This window comes from Equus caballus, chromosome 8 (genome assembly GCF_041296265.1).
Source record: "Equus caballus isolate H_3958 breed thoroughbred chromosome 8, TB-T2T, whole genome shotgun sequence".
Classification (NCBI taxonomy): domain Eukaryota; kingdom Metazoa; phylum Chordata; class Mammalia; order Perissodactyla; family Equidae; genus Equus; species Equus caballus.
The window spans coordinates 76,314,486-76,329,346 of record NC_091691.1 but is presented as its reverse complement, the minus strand read 5'-3'; the positions used below and the strand labels follow the sequence as shown (position 1 = coordinate 76,329,346).

General features: G+C 36.5%; 1 protein-coding gene across 19 annotated transcripts in view; it reads left to right on the top strand.

The window, feature by feature from the left end:
• DYM (dymeclin) overlaps positions 1 to 14,861 on the top strand; it is a 359,439-nt gene that overhangs the window by 130,267 nt on the left and 214,311 nt on the right. The gene's annotated exons all lie outside the window — the stretch shown is intronic.

Here is a 14,861-nt window from a genome sequence, read left to right as displayed (position 1 = left end):
GCCCATGACCAATTCAAAACAAAATGGATAGTGCCAACATTATTCTCCCAAACTACAGGAATTCCAGCCACCTGTGGTGTGTGTCTGTGCAAGCACGTATGTGCACAAGGAGCTTTGCAGCACAAACAAGCATTGCGCAGCAGCCAGATTTTCGATAGGAGACTTAGAGGATCTCCCATAAACTCGAGTAATTGTCTTTTCTAAATTTATGAAAACCAAATACAATATCCCGTAACCGATTTCTTAAGTTAATAATAGGTCAGTATTAATCACAGGTAAAACTGAAAAGGAAGGTTATATAATTGTATGTCCTTCATTTGTGAGAACATCAGCAAAGACTTGAGTTCTCAGCCTGTTTGTGGTCCTTCAGAATCGGGCAGTGGAGCCTACCTCGAGAAGCACCGTCATAAGCCCCCTCCCAGCCTGCACTCTCTTTCCAGCCTTACCTCACTTCACGTCTCCAGTGGACTGGATGCTCCAGGTTCACCAAAGGATCATGCCTGACCAGCTTTGTCTGATACATTCCGTGGATTGAAACACTTCCCTCCTCTCCCCTGCAGATCTGTCACTCGCCTTCACACCTCAGGTCACAGGTAGCCACCTTTGGGAAGCTCTCCTGGCATGCCCTAGCAAAGCCAGTCCTCTTTTTTCCCTATAGGACTCTCTAAAACTCCCAGTCCATTGTATTATAAGACGTGCCTGCCTGTCTCCTCTCTTAGGATTAGGGGCACCTTAAAGGTAGTGACAACAGTTTATTCATCGAAGAACCTGAGCATCCTGCCAAAGAGACAATTTACCGTAAGAAAAGGGCAAAATGCCTAGGAGAGATGGTTCCCTGGGGGAAATCAAGAAATGCAGGGGCCAGCCCATGGCCGAGTGATTAAGTTCATACCCTCTGCCGGGAGTTTCATCAGTTCACATCCCAGACCCGGACATGGCACCACTCATCAGGCCATGCTGAGGCGGCGTCCCACATTGCACAACCAGAAGGACCTACAACTAGAATATACAACTATGTACTGAGGGGCTTTGAGGAGGAGAAGGGGGAAAAAAAAGATTGGCAACAGATGTTAGCTCAGGTGCCAATCTTTTAAAAAAACAAAACAAAGAAATGCAGATACAGTGCCAAGACAAACGGAAGGTAGAAGAGCAAAAAAAACCAATCCAAGCAAAAACAAAAATATATAGTGTTCTATGGGTGAGGGTGAAGACTGGAGAGATGTCTGGCAAGATAACTTGGGGCCAGACTCATTGTAAACCACAGAATGCTATTTCCTTGTAGGAAATTGAATTGAGGCCTGTTATATCCCAGGTGCTAAAGACCTGACCCCTGGTAAATTTCAAATTTTGTTATAATTCCCAGCTGAGGCCAGGGCCCCCCTTTGTTGTTTTAGAACCGGAGAGACAGTGAGGGTAGTGGATGTGCACATTGACTTCAGACTCACAGCAACCGGGCTGCAGATCCACTTAGCTCTCTTATGTGACTGAGGAACTTAGCCTCTTTGAGTTTAATTTCTTTTTCTGTAAAATTGGGTGAAGAAGAATAATAATAATCCTTGGTGAGACGTAAATGTGGTAACTTGTGTAGATCATCACTGAATGGCAGAAGCTGCTCTTTTTCGTCCCCTTCACTTTCCTTCTGTCACTCCCCCTCCCCTCAACTGTCCCATGAGTCTGGTGGTCTTTAAACTGTATTGATTGTACATCCCATCAATATAACCTTTTAAAGTAGACTCCCAATTTAAGTGAGTTGATTTATAAATTATATAATGCATTCTTATGCTACTATATTGTTTACATTATAAGACATTTGTAAATTGACGTTTTCCAAAGGATAAGTTTAAATAAAAATTTTGAAGTATTTAAAATTGTTTATTAACCATACAGAAAATCTTTTTGATATTACAAAAATTATTATTAATAATCATCTGGATGAGTTTCTAAGTGTCTTGCTAATCATAATGACTTCACAGTGTCATTATTTAATGTCTCAAGGAGCAGTATATCTTTAGAGCCATGTTCACTGCTGATAATAGTTGTTAGAAAGCTGTGTTTTGGAGAGTGTTGGTAATGGATGGGGAGGCAGTTTTCTTCAGAGATCTGATTCGTGTTGCCTTTGTTTTTAGCTTACAAAATGGCTAACGAAGAGCCCACACGGGTAGTGGAAGGGTCTCTCTGCTGTTTTTGTGTTGTTGTTTGCTCGTTCTTGAATCTTTAGTATATATTTTTTCTGTGATTTCTTTGCCAGAAAGTTTTAAAGCAGTTTTATGGTTCCATCATTTCTGAAATAGATTTTTATGAGAGTCAGTTCAGTTAAACCTAGAAAATATAATTAAGCACACTAAACCACAGTGTCTCGTTATGCTGAGAGAGAAGGCAGGCGCGAGGGCCTCTGTCACCCCTGTTGCGGACAGGACCCCTACTCTTCTCAGGATACTTGGGTTACTGGCATTACACGTGACTTCCTGACAGATGGGCTGAGAGAGGGCCCCAGTGCCAGGCTGGATAATGCATACTGCTAACACTTAGTGTCTTCATATTTCTTAGAGGAAACACAAAGTTCTAATATTATCTTCTCTGACCCACTTTGGAAACTACTAGTGTTACTATGTGCTTATTGAATTGAATGCTTTGGGAATATTTTGTCAGTTTCATGGGTACTTTCAGACCATTCTAGTCTACAGTGTTCACTCTTATTTGCATATCCCATGTTTACTTCCTGTAACTTTTGTTTGCTGATCATTTATGTCTTGGGAACCTTCTGGCTTCATTAATTTGGAATCATCTTTTTTCAAATGTTTATGTATGTCCTCTCATTTCAAAGATTCTGGTTTCCTAGTGCCTTCCAAGCTCCCGTCTTATTCTTCTTATCCTTTGATGATAGATGACATTGCTGTTGCTGCTTTTAAGGCCTGAGACACCATCCTCCATCACTAAGCCTTTCTTGGTATTATCAGTAACATTGAAATGGTCAGTTTGGGGAAGAAACTCTTTCCGTCTTTCCTCAAATGTCACTTTCAACCAAGGGGTATTAGTTATTCAAAGATTTTCGTATCTGTGGCCATGTCACATGGAACTAATTCTTAATTCCCAGAAAAGTAACAGCTGGAGACCTATATGGAAAAATGACTGTTAGTGAAGGTAGTAATAAGTCTATACTACATTCTTTATTACATCTGCGTCATTTGACTTTAATATTTACTCCTTCACAAGTGGAACTTGGATTCTAATGTAGGCAATCTGGCTAAGAGTTTACTATGTAGAAACTTTTATTTGTAGATTCCAAATAGGTTCTTTTTGGTCACTGATGTTAAAGTTAATGGGTTTATTCTTTATTTTTGAGTATTAGTCTAATCGTAGTGTTAATTTAGGTAGTTTCTGATAAAATCTCATGCATAATTCAGATTTCAACCTTGAATTTTATTTGGAGAAAATAAAGATTTGCATATGAATATTTTTACGTAAAAGGTAAAAAAAAATCAATCTGCAAAAATGCAAAATTAAAAATTACTCATCGTTTTCCTTTTTAATGTAATATAAAAAGTTGTAGGTCCTGGGGATACAAAGGAATCAAACCACAGTGAAGAAGGGAAGGCATTCATCCCAGGGAACCCAGAGTCTCGCAGGGACGTCAGTCATGCAAGCCAGGGGTGTGCGATAGTACAGTGTGTGTAAGAGACAGAAGAGGTTCGTAGTAATGGTGAAAGTTATAGACATGATAAGGCCCTGTAATTTTCACAGGGGTGACAGATTACATTGTTAGATTTTCTTAGCTGAAGGAGTAGATGGTTGCATTTGGTTAAAGCTTGTTGAAAGGTACTTCTGTTACTCTTCCATTGTTAACACACATACCTAAATTTATGTTTTGTTGGGGGTGCCTCACTGCCAGCAGATGGAAGGGTGGGCAGCGTGCTGAGGGGTCAGAGACCACGTATCGGGGGAAATGTTGTGGGGACAGGGCTTTGGTTTGAAGAGGGGCACTTCTGCGGAGGTGAACACTGCCAGATGCTTGGAGCTGTGATGTGAGGACTGTTTCCCTGGCAGGCAGTATTTCTCCAACTTCAACCACATCCATGCAACCGCCATGATTTTATATGAGTACAGCTTGAATTCCAATTTACTTACTTCAATTTAAAATGATTCCCTTTTTCAGATTTACTCTGTCCTCATGCTGAGTGGTAAAGTCCTTGAAAATTGTGAGACTGATGTGCTAGTTATATATATTTCTAATATACATAGCTAGTGAAGATTTTTAAAAAGTGCTGTGCTTAACCATCCCTCACTTCATAGTGGTCTCTGCATCATTTTGGGAAACGCTGCTGTAGGGGCGTGGGACAGTGGGACAGATGGAATGAAGTTACTGGGAACCAGATATGGACCTGTTCAAAGGAAGAGCTGTCTGTCCTCTGAGCCCCTTTCCCATTTCATGGATCACAGTTTCGCATATGGGTGTGACGCTGCTGTAGGGGCGTGGGACAGTGGGACAGATGGAATGAAGTTACTGGGAACCAGATATGGGCCTGTTCAAAGGAAGGGCTGTCTGTCCTCTGAGCCCCTTTCCCATTTCATGGATCACAGTTTCCCATATGGGTGTGACATAGGATTTATCTCCCAGGACAGTAGTTTTCTTACTCATTTTATTTCTCTTTATTCTTTACACTTTAATATAGTGCCTGGCTCATCTTATGTTCTCAAAAATGTTTATTTTAGGGATGTGCAAATCTAGAGTTTTACTGTGACAAATGAATTCTATTATCTTTCGTTGTTTTTTCTTTTTGAAAACAGCATCTTCATAATACTGAACACATATAATTCATAATGCTGAATTATTTCAGTGGATTTTTTTCAAGTTTTTTTTTTAAACAGGTTTTCTATTTTCTGTTCTTAAAGGAATAAAAGTTTTAAAAAGTTCCATATGGCTTATGTTATGCTGGATTATAGATCACAGATTCTGACAGATTTCAAACTACAAAGGTGGATAAAATGTTTTACTGTCCTCTGGATTTTTAAAACATTTTTGTCTCTTCCTTTATGGTATATTTTTTTCTCTTTTTTGAGATGGCCAAAGCATTTCTTTTGGGGCACAGGATGGGAGGTAGTAATATCATGTTGTTTTGTGTTAGGAAAATTGAATTTGACTCCAAACTGTTTTAGGGGCTAGTGGTCACCAGATATTTTAAGAGTGCTTTCAATGTAAACACACATGAAAAAGTGAAACTATTAGTGACCCTTGTTACCCCTTTCCCAGCACTGTAGTATGATTGGCCGTAGTTCAAGATTGTGTATGTTGCTGTTTTACATTCATTTTAAAATGACAAAAATAATTGCTAGAGATCATGTTCTCTTAACATATAGATTGATAGCATAGAAAAAGAAGTACTTGAGGACTCTGCCCTTTAATAAAGATATAATATCAAATATGATATTTTCCTTGTTAAACCAACACTTGAGTATATTTCTTTTAAGAAATACTGTTCTAAGAATATCTTAGAAACTTTTTTTCAAATTATATGGTTGGTTTTGCTACATACTCATTTTAGAAATCTAAGCATTCTAATGAGAAAAACAGATCACCTTTAGTTCTGTAATGAAAGGTAACCACTGTAACCACTTTGAACAGTGATGGTATATACCTATCATCATCATCATCATCTTACAAAAGGGGATGCATTGCTGTTTTTTCTTTTTCTTAGCGGTAAACTAAGTGTAACATACAGGAAAGTGCACAGTTAGTATATAGCTTGCTATATAGCTATACTAGGTAGTATATAGTGCAGTTCATTACCACCAAGTGAATGAATGTACAGGTAGTTACCAGTCAGGTCAGGTAATTCCAGCACCCCAGAAACCCCTGTCTCTAATCACTCTCCCCTCCCAGCTGCAGAGGAAAGTGCTGTCCTGACTTCTAGCACTATAGATGAGTTTTGAACTTTATGTAAATGGAATTATATGCTACGTATTCTTTTATGTCTTCCTTCTTCTACTTATTTGTGAAATTTATCCATGTTTTTGCATGACGCATAGTGTTCATTTTTATTATTATATGTTATCCCAATTTAAGACTATCCCACATTTTATCCTTTTTACTGTAATGTGTATTTGATTATTTCCAACTTCTGGCTATTAAAATAATGCTTCTGTGTACATTCTTGTGCATATCTTTGCACACATGTAAGCATTTTGTTGGGTACAATAATTAGTGGAATTGCTGGATCCTAGTTGTGCATCATTCAACTGTAGTAGTTACAATTAAACTGTTTACCAAAGTATTTGCACCAGGTTATACTCACTAGAATATGTGAGAGTTCCAGTTGCCCTACATCCAAGCTGACACTTTTTTGGAGAGGGAAAGGGGAGAGTCAAGATTATTGAAATATAATTTATATACAGTAAAATTTACCTTTTGTGGTGTACAGTTCTAGTAGTTTCAACAAGTACTTGGTCATGTAATAAGCCCCATAATCAAGATAGTGAACATTTCCATCACTCCAGAAAGTCCCTTGTGTCCCTTTGTGGTTCAACCGTAGCAGCGGCCCTCCAGTAGAGTTAGACAATGCAGGTAGCTACCACTTAATGTAGGTAATCCGTTCGTGAAAATCAGACTTTCTGCTAAAAATGCTAATCCGGAACCTATTTACCATTGTTTTAAATTTTAAAAATTATAGTGTACATAGTAACCCAAAATATTCAGCCAGTTTTCTAAAGCACACCAAAGACCTATGTTTAAGTAACAGACTAGTGTGTTTTTATATAAAATCACTGAAACATAGTTTCCTGATCAAATAATGATTGTTAACGAACAGTTGTTTTGTAAATACTAACATGCTCGCTTCCATTCTAGTCATTTTTTCCTCATTTTGCTCCCTTTGCCAGAATTTTCTTTAACAGCTTTTCAACTTTTGCTTCTTAGTGTATAACACTTAGCAAAATCGAGGGCTCAGTGTGAAAGGTCTTACGGAAACACATTTAATGTGTGTACCCAGTGGTAGAGAATGGCTTGCAGTGGGCATGACACTGTGATGCCTTCTTAGTACCAATAACACCTGAGACGTCCATCTACCTTTTTTTACACTCAGTTCAATTTTCAAAGTGTCAACAATTCTGTCATACTAGTATATTTGAAATGAAACTTGATTCCCCCTCGTATACACAATTTTGTTTAAAATGTTTTGAATTTTAGAGATATATACTATAAAAGATTATTTTATAAACAGCCGAAAAGCAGCAAACTAAGGGATATATTCTAGGAAGTTTGGGTATTAAATACTAGGTGACATCCTACTGGGAAAACGTTAACTTTATTGACATTCTGGGTGCTGTGCCTGGATTTCTAACCATGGGCTTGGTTTTCAATTAATTGTGTTGATAAATATGTCACAGTTAACTCAACCAATTCCTTCTTATTAGATATTTGTGTGTCCATTTTCGTTGAGTCTTAAGATGCACAGCCACTTAGGTTGATCTTTGTATTCATTCTGTAGAATCAATTGCAGAATTGGACTTGCTGGGGCAGATAATTTGCGTATTTTAATGCTTATGGTGCACATCGCCAGATTGCCCCTCACGAAGACTGTACCCATTCATAGTTCTAATGCTGGTCTCGAAAGCACCTGTCTCCTAGTGCCCGCATCGGCATCAAAATATTATAATTTAAAATACAGAATTAAAGCCAATTTTTGACACCTGGATTTAGAACTTTAAAAATAGCATGCTTTTCTTTTAAAGAGCAAATAGAAAATCTGTATCACTTACGCACTTTTAAAATATAAAATATAAAATCTGCATTATTTATACACTTTTGAAATGTCTTTCGGTAAGTAACTGAAGTAAGAAAGTAAAGTGAAGTAAGTAAAGGAACATATTGAGTTTATAAGTTGGAGCCCTTAAGAAATATAAAACAAGGAAAAGATGTAGCTCTTTTCCATCAGGGAGTCAGCAGGAAGACTTGTGTGTATGTAACGTACACAAGTATAATCAAAGTCAGACAGTGGCAGGTGCAGTGAGAGAGAGGGGTGTAACCACAGTGCCATGAGAGCAGAGAGGAGAGAAGGGGTATTTTTTTTGCTTCATATATTAGAACAGATGAGTGTGATTTGGACCTTGAAGGATTTTCCAAACAAGCAAGAAAGTAAAAAAGAGAAATGAAAGAAAATTTTAAAAAGGGAGGAGGTGAAATGGAATCTTTGGTTGAATTATAAACTTGTAAAAACTCCATAAGTGAGTGGTTAGATCTATTCATTGATAGATTTCTGAACTATTTTTTCTTCGAGGATCATCCTGGCATTTAGGTAACATTCTTTTTCTCCCCCACAAACTGATTGCAGTTTATTTATTTGCTTGTCTCTGCTTCATGTTCGTTTCTTCTTTAGACTGTAAGCTCCATGGGTAGGGCATCATTGTCTTTGAGTTCATCGTGTCTAATCCAGTTTCTTACACTTAGCGCAGTCTATGGTAGACCCTTAATAAATCATGAATAGAATGTATCAAAGTGCACAGGCAGTCAGTATATATTTGGGGACAGCGATTTTCCTCTGCGGCTGGTATATTGGTTAGTTGGGACCCTTGAAACGAGTTAAGTGACCATCAAATTTTTTTTCCATGCAAATGTTCCTAACCAATGATGGAATTGTTCTGTATTTTGACTGTATCAATATCAATATCCTGGTTGTGATATTGTGCTATAGTTTTGTAAAATGTTACTATTAGAGGAAACTGGATAAAGAGTACATGGGATCTCTCTGTATTATTTTTCACAAGAGCACATGAATCTACAATAATCTCAAGTTCTTAGAAGTTATGATGAGCAAAGAATTTTTAAAAGTTATTTGTTAAAAAAGTCTCTAACCAAGCAATAATATTCTGAAAGTTTATGATATGTAATTGTCTTATGTAGGATATTGATTTTGCTTTTAATAGACATCAGATAGCAGTGGCTTAAACAGGGTAGAAGGTTTCTATTTCTCTCACGTAGAAGTCTGAGCTGCTCCAGGGTTGTAGTGGGTTTGCTTCCTGAGCTCATCCAGGGACCTGAGTTCCTCCGATCTTGTTTTGCTATTCCCTTGGGTGGTGCTCTCATGCACAAAGTCAAATCAGTCTCCTCACCGCCAGACCTGGGATCTAGCCCTTGGGAAAGGTGAGGTTGTGAAGAGAAAATAGCTTCCTTTTAAGGATGTGACCAAAAACTTGCATATGCTACTGCCAGTCCCATCCCATTGGCTAGCATTTAGTCATAGGGCCATAGTTTGCTGTGAGAAAGACTGGGAAATGTTGTCCTACCCAGCTAACTCCCAGGGTACTTTATCAATAAAGAGAAAAAAGGGAGGATGGTATTGGGATCAGGTAGTTGGCTCTGCCACCATGTTTGACCTGGAATGCATGTTCAGCATCTTAATTATTAGTGAAACTGTCTTCCCTTATTATTTCACTACATTTATGTAGGAAAAGCATGAGTGTTTTAAGAGTTAGATATTTGTGTTGGATCATTATGTTAGTTAAAATTGGTTCGTAGTTGTTTGAATGTTGTTCTCTCTCTGCTGTTAACTTCCTCAGATGCAAGGCATGATTTTTTCTTCTTTGTATTTTTCGTCCCTGGCCTAGGACCGAGCCCTAATGACCATTCACTACATACTAATTGACTACGTTTTATCTCTGTTGACTGAAATGTCTCTAGACAGAATTTTCATACACGTTTCTAATAGCTGACCTGCCTTCTCCTTAATTCTTTTATGTCTGGTTTGTTACCATATTACAGATTCAAAATGTGTGAATATGACCATTTTAGCAGATTTTTATAACTAGGGATGACAGTGTATAGTATCAGTTATTTTTTGTATAGTTCTGATTGTGTAATCAGTGTCTTGTGATATATTTGTTAGATATAAGAAATCAATTATCATTTGGCAAGTAGCACTTTTAGTAATATAAAAAATATTTTAAAAAACCCAGAAATTTCATTGTCTTAATAAAATAGTGTTTATTTTTGAGTTCAGTATTTTTTAAAATGAGAGTTCTTTTTTTATTCATGATTATTATTTTTATGGATGCTTCAGTTTGTCATACTTTACATCTTTCTCACATTTTTATTGTTAAGGATAAATAATCTTGAGTCAGTACTTTAAAAAAATTGAATCACCAACACCAGGTTTGTTCTTTTAGTTAATTTCAGTACTTTTTGGTTTTAGTTAGAAGAATTTTATTTTAGGAGTTTATTTGGAGGACCTGAGGGATACAATTAAAAAACTTTGGAGACTATCCTTAATTTGGTTTTTAGAACAGAAGGAAATATACTGTAACTTTCCCTTATTTTTCTGGTGGAGAGAAATTTTTTTTGCCAACAGGAAAATGCAATTCCACTAAGATTCTTGGGTCATAGATCAGAGGCTTGGATCAGCAAAAAGAAATGAACTTTTGGAAGAATTCTGGTCCAATATTAAGGGCCAGTTTAAACTACAATGTAGGCAATGGCAGGCTGCCTCGTCTCTCCCTATAAGGAAAGACGACATAGCAGCAGTATTTACAGAGGAAGGAAGGAGGGCTGGGTGTGTGGTGGGGGTGGGGGATGGCTCCTCAGTGTTTGTCTGACATTGTAGGCAGCTTCTCAGCCCTCTTGGAAAAACTTAAAGGGGGGGAAAAAGGAGAGTGAAGTTGTGCTAAAGGAAAGTCAGAATTTTGTTTGTGAATTTTGTCCAGTGGTAGGTAGTCAACTCTGATTTCTCCTGGTAGTGAAGATGCGCAGCTGTGAAGAAGATCCAAAAAAAACACTTGTATTTTACCTCGGAGAGCATTTTGTGGTTATTTTTGCTGCAGATTGAACTTTCCAATTGTGTTTTTCTTTGCTTACAATCCTGGAACACACAGTGGTGGATATAAGGGTAGACATTTGTGGAGCATGCTCTGAGGAGAAGGAAGTGACTGGAAATTTTTAAAAATGTTAAGATAAACAACAAATCAGTCCCAAAGCAAATAATATTTGGCTACTGGTTGTACGTTCTTATATAATTTTGCTTTCCTTGTTAAATGTCTTGAGTCTCTCAACTATATCACGAACATTGTTTGGAATAAATTTAAATTTGTCTTGTGTAATGATCAATTACTAGTTGGTAATTTTTATCCAAATATTCAGATTTTCCTAATGAAAAGGAGGGAGCACAGTAGTTAATAGAAACTTTCCTGTTGTCTTCAATCATCTTAAAATCCTTCCTACATTAAAAACAAAAAATTCTTCCTAATAATTTCTTGTGCTAGGCCTCAAGTTTGCTTGTACCGCCCTGAAGGTTTATAGCAGATATGCTGTGTGCTTTGAGGTTCCCTGTGTACTCCTCTGGGGAACTCTGAAACTTGGGCAGGAGGGCTATTTACCCCCACTTCCAAATAACAGCTTCGTAAGAGTTAATAGTAAACTCGTTCCAGTGAGTCACAGAAAAAGTTTGAGGTTTGCAGGACACGATTATATAAGAAATGATATATTGATAGGATATCCATGAGATAGTTTTATATCCTGTGTTCAATAAAAATGCAAAGTATTAGAAATGAACAGATGTTCACACTGAACTGTTTACAGTATAAAGAAGAAAAAATATCTGCTTATGTTAGTTGAGGAAAAATAAAGTTCATCCATTTTGCTTATTTGGCTGTCCAGTTGCTGTGCATTTAATTTCCTTAGCAAAGGTGTTCTCGTAAAAATGACATTTGCCCATTGTAGTAAGTAATAAAAAAATTAGATGTGTACAGAGATTAAAATATTGTGCTCATTGCCACTGTCCTAGGTCTAATCAGTGTTAATGTCTTGATTATTTCTCCAGAATTATCAGGGGGCACTTTTTAAAAATTAAAATCATAGGGCTGTATCCTGGGCCTAAGTGTGTATTGCATCACATTTTCTGGAGTTGGTGACCAGGAATTTTCTTCCTTCCCTCTTTGCTTCTTGTTTTTTAATTGCTTAAGTTATGCTTGAATACATCTACGTTGTAAAAGAGTCAAATGAGTAAACACTGAACAAATGTGAGGCTCCTTGAAGCCGCCTTCACGCCTGCTCTTCTCCAGTCGGAGAGAACTGACCGCGGTCAGCAGTGCGCCCTGCCGGGCCCTGTGGGTGCATTACATGCAGAGATGGATGTGTGCACAAAGCTGGTTTGTATATGTATGCTGTTTTGTGATTTGCCTTTTAATAGCATACTGATGAAGTTTTTCCATATCCTACATAATCGCATACCAATGGGGTCTACATTGTTCTGTTATATTAATTTTATTATATTTATTTTTGAATAAATGAATATATTCTTATTCCAAAATATTTAACTATACAAAAAAGCAAAAATCCTTCTTGAATTCCATTCCAGACGTGATTTCTGTTACCAGTATGATGTATGCTTTGTCCTTCCTGTTTTAAAAATAATATATTTATATACATATATACACACAGACACACACACACCTACATACATATATGGTTTTGGTGAGTGATTTTTAAATGATCTTACCTTAGATACTTTAGAGATACTTCCTTCTTGGTACGTAGATACCTACTTCTACTTCTGTTTTTTTTTTTTTTTAAGATTGGCCCTAGCTAACATCTGTTGCCAATCTTTTTTTTTTTCTCTCCTCCTTCTTCTCCCCAAAGTCCCCCAGTGCATAGTTGTATATTCTGGTTGTAGGTCCTTCTAGTTCTACTGTGTGGGATGCCACCTCAGCATGGCTTGACAAGTGGTGCATAGGTCCACGCCCAAGATCCAAACTGGTGAAACCCTGGGCTGCCGAAGCAGAGCATGTGAACTTAACCACTGGGCCTGGGGCCGGCCTGATCCTACCTCTTTATACTGTATTTTGTAGAGTTAGTTAACCATAGCTTATGTAACCATGTGCTATTGGTGAACAGCTGCATTGTTTCCATTGTCTGACAGTTATAACAGTATTACGGTAAATATTTCTGTCTGTGCGTCTTTGTGTACCTATTCAAGCGTTCTCCAGTAAAGGGAAATACTGCTGGGTCGATGGGAATGTGGATTTTTAATTTCAATGCCAACTGCCAAATATCCTCTAAAAATTCAGTACCACTTTGATCTCTTACTGTTGTTATTGATTTTCTGTACTTTTATGAATACTGGGTGTTATAACTCTTAAAAATTTCTTTCTCACAGATGATCTCATTATCATATTAATTAATTTTCTCTGTTTATTACTTTGCATTTTTATTGCCTATTTTTATTTTGGATTCTTATCTTTCTTTCTCTTACTAGTTTGCAAGAGGTCTTTTTAAAAAATAAATATCCTTTTCTATTTTACATATTGTAAATGTCCTCATTTCTTATTTGTCTTGTTTATGATATATTTCATCACATAAAAGTATTCAATTTTTAAGTAGTCAAATTACTATTCTTTATATCTTGAATTTTTGTTTTTTGCATACGAAAAAGAATTTCTCAACTCAAGGTTTATACACATACTTCTATAATTAAATACTGAGGAAATGATTAAATTCTCTTGTCCCAAAGACATTTATAGAATTTTATCTTTTTCTCACTGATATGGAATACTATCTGTATCATAAGGTTAATTCTCAAATATATGTACATCTGTTTCTGAACTCATTTCTATTCCATTGAACTGTTTATCTACTCTGCTGTCAATATCATACTTTTAAATGACTGTAGCTTTATCAAAATTTTGCTATTTGACCAGGAGCGTTCCTCTCCAGATTAGTCCTTCTCAAAAATTTTTTTCTTAGCTATTTTTACATCCAGCAATATTTTATTTAGACAGTTTTACAAATTATTACTTAAATTGCTCTTGGTGTTTTGATAGTGATTATATAAATTTTAGATTCCCTTGGGGGCAGTTTCGCAGCATTGAGTCTTTTCGTCCGGAAGTTTGTTGTACCTCCGTGTTAACTCGGCTCTCATGTGGCCTTCAGTCCAGTTCTGTGTTGTCTGCTTAAAGGTCTTACACATCTCTTGTGTGTGTATTCTTGAATATTTTATTGGATTTGTTGCTGCTGTGATTGGACTTTCTATTTATTGCTTGTAGAGGCTTTTGATTTTTTTATATGTTGATTTTTTTAACCATAGAATGGTACGAAAATCTATTCATTCTAATAGTGTGTCAGTTGATTTTCTTGATGTTCTAGAGCAACTCTGTCCCATGGAAATATAATGTCAGTCATAGATGCAAACCGCATAGGTAATTTAAATTTTCTAGTAGTCATATTACAAAATAAAAAGAAACAGGTGACATTTATTTTAACAATACACTTTAACTCAGTATATCCAAAATATGATTTTAGCATGTAATCAGTATTAAAAATTAGAGATTTTTACATTTTACATAATGTAAGTATACATTTACATTAAAGTCGTCATAATTCAGAGTGTATTTTATACTTAACAGCACCATGCCATTTGGACTAGCCACATTTCAAGTGCCTAATACCCACAGTGGCTAATGGCTACTCTGTTGGACAGTGCACCCTCAGATGTCCTGCAAATAATGAAATTTTGTTCCTCTTTTTTTTTTTTTTCTTGCCTTAATGATTTTGCTTGGAGCACCAGTATGACAGTGCTGATGTTGGTGATATTAATGGGAATTTTTCCAAAGTTTAACCACTGTGGATTCCTGATTAGGTAGACTTTAGAAACCAGAGAGGTTCCTTTTCCCTTCTACTTTGTAAGAATTCTTTTTCTTTAAGAATAGGTTTTATGTTTAATTTTTTTAAAAAACATTGGCATCTATTGAGATGATCGTATTTTTTTTTCCTCCATCTTTTTTAAATGAAGAGAAGTAAATTGATTTTTTAATGGTAAACAATTTTTGCATTTCAGAGACAAAACATTCTTTTTTTTTTTTTTTGGAGGAAGATTAGCCCTGAG